The sequence below is a fragment of the Octopus bimaculoides genome, chromosome 21 (assembly GCF_001194135.2).
Source record: "Octopus bimaculoides isolate UCB-OBI-ISO-001 chromosome 21, ASM119413v2, whole genome shotgun sequence".
Classification (NCBI taxonomy): domain Eukaryota; kingdom Metazoa; phylum Mollusca; class Cephalopoda; order Octopoda; family Octopodidae; genus Octopus; species Octopus bimaculoides.
The window spans coordinates 1,991,963-1,994,105 of record NC_069001.1 but is presented as its reverse complement, the minus strand read 5'-3'; the positions used below and the strand labels follow the sequence as shown (position 1 = coordinate 1,994,105).

The 2,143-nt window shown below is 36.4% G+C and overlaps 1 protein-coding gene across 2 annotated transcripts in view; it reads left to right on the top strand.

The window, feature by feature from the left end:
- The window catches only part of LOC106877785 (multivesicular body subunit 12B), an 84,706-nt gene that overhangs the window by 12,556 nt on the left and 70,007 nt on the right, over nucleotides 1-2,143 (top strand). Inside the window, exon 1 of one of the 2 annotated variants that reach the window (XM_052975362.1) lies at nucleotides 1,633-1,728. The exons of the other annotated variant lie outside the window; for it this stretch is intronic. The gene's annotated coding sequence lies outside the window, so the exon portion shown is untranslated. Of the gene's footprint in view, nucleotides 1-1,632; nucleotides 1,729-2,143 lie in introns of those variants that run through there. 2 annotated transcript variants of the gene reach the window in all.

Here is a 2,143-nt window from a genome sequence, read left to right as displayed (position 1 = left end):
ACAATTACATATAGACATTATATTTATGTATTAGATATATATCTAATTGTGTGTGAGTGTATATATATAAATATTAAATATATATATATATATATATATATATATATATGTTTATATGTTTATATATTTATACACACACACACACATGCACGCACACACACACGCGCGTGCACGCACACAGAGTCCAATCTCTGAAACAACTCATTACTTAAATATGGCAGCCGCCAGTCTTTTCATCTTTTTACTAAACATTATCAATGTAGGAAACATGAAAAACACAAAAACCAAAACCGAAAATATAGTGACACACGCCCTAACTGTGAATAATATTTGGATGAATCCCAAACTGCTTCATTCTTCATTCTTTTTTCTTTATTCTTCTTTTGCTTCATGTTTTTTTTCTTTCTTTTTTCTCTTGTTTTCTTCAGTTTTCTTTTCTTTTTATTTTCTCTTTTCTTTCTTCCAGTCTTTTCTGACTTCTGTCTGTTTTCCTTTCTTTCTTTTGTTCTTTCGTTCTTCCTTTCTGTCAACCTCTCTGTCTCTGTCTGTCTTTCCTTCCTTTCTTCCTGCCTCCTCCTCTTCCCCTCTTCCTTCTGCACTTCTCCACTCCCCTTTCTTCTTCTTCTTCTTCTTAGCACAAGGCCAGTAATTTTGAGGGGAGGGGTTCATAGATACCGCAAACCCAAATACCCATCAAATACTGAGGTCACTAGAATCTACTACTACCACCACTACTACTACTCTGTCTGTCTGTCTCTCTCTCTCTCTCCCCCTCTCTCTCTCTCTCCCTCTCTCTCTTTCTCTCTCTTCAAAATCGCAGGCCTTGCATCAGAATTCGAAACCATTATTGGCGTTTCTTCCAGCTTCACGTCCTGAATTCACATACTGGCAAAATTGACTTAGCATTCCATCCTTTAGAGATCAATAAAATGATGTACTAGTTGAGCCCTGGGAATGATTTAATGACACACCCCTCCCCACAAAATTTCAGGCCTTGCGCCTTTTGCAGAAAGGATTATTATAATTATAATTATTATTATTATGGCAGCAAGCTGGAGGAATTGTTAGCATGCTGGACAAAATGCTTTGTGGCATTTCGTCCGAATTTATATTCTGGGTTCAAATTCTATTGGGGTAAATTTTGCATTTCATGCTTTTGGGGTTGATAAATTAAGGTCCACTCAAGCACTGCCATCAATGTAATCGATTAACCCTCTTCCCACAAATTTCAGGCCGTGAGCCTTTAGTAGAAACGATTATTATTTACATTATTTACATTTGATGGATATTTGTCCTCATCTTGTTTGTTGTTAACACAACGTTTCAGCTGATATACCCTCCAGCCTTCATCAGGTGTCTTGGGGAAATTTCGAACCTGGGTTTTCATTCCTAAGGTATTTTTTTTCGATGTTATTATTATTATTGTTATTATTATTATTATTATTATTATTATTATTATTATTATCATTATCATTCAGGTCACTGCCTGGAATCAAACTCTGAATCTTGGGGTTAGTAGCTCGTGCTCTTAACCACTATATGCCCTTCCTAACATGCCAACCACTCCGTAGAGTGTAGTGGGTGCCTTTTATGTATCACTGGCCATGACTAGGATTTCACTTGGCTCAATGTGTCTTCTCAAGTACGACGAATCACTAAAGGACTTGATTGCTTGTCATCACCTGTGAGACTCAACATCCGAACATCATGCTTCACCGCCTCATCACAGTAAATATATAATATTCCATTATTATAATATTGTAAAATCATAAAAATTATCAATAATGGTTTCAAATTTTGTCACAAGGCAGTAGTATTTTGGGGGGAGGCGATGAGTCGATTTTATCAACCCCAGTGTTCAACTGGTACTTATTTTACTGACCTCAAAAGGATGAAAGGCAGAGTCAACCACGGCGGAATTTGAACTCAGAACATAAAGACAGACAAAAGCATTTTGCCTGGCGTGCTAACAATTCTGCCAGCCCGCTGCCTTCAATAATAATGATTGTAGTAACAGTAATAATTATCCACTTTAACACTTCCTAATGTATTGTAAATAATGGGAATTTTGTTGGAAACTCATAGAAAACAGATAAAGATAGACACAAAAGCAAAAAATGAGGTGGGTGGAGAGAGAAAATAT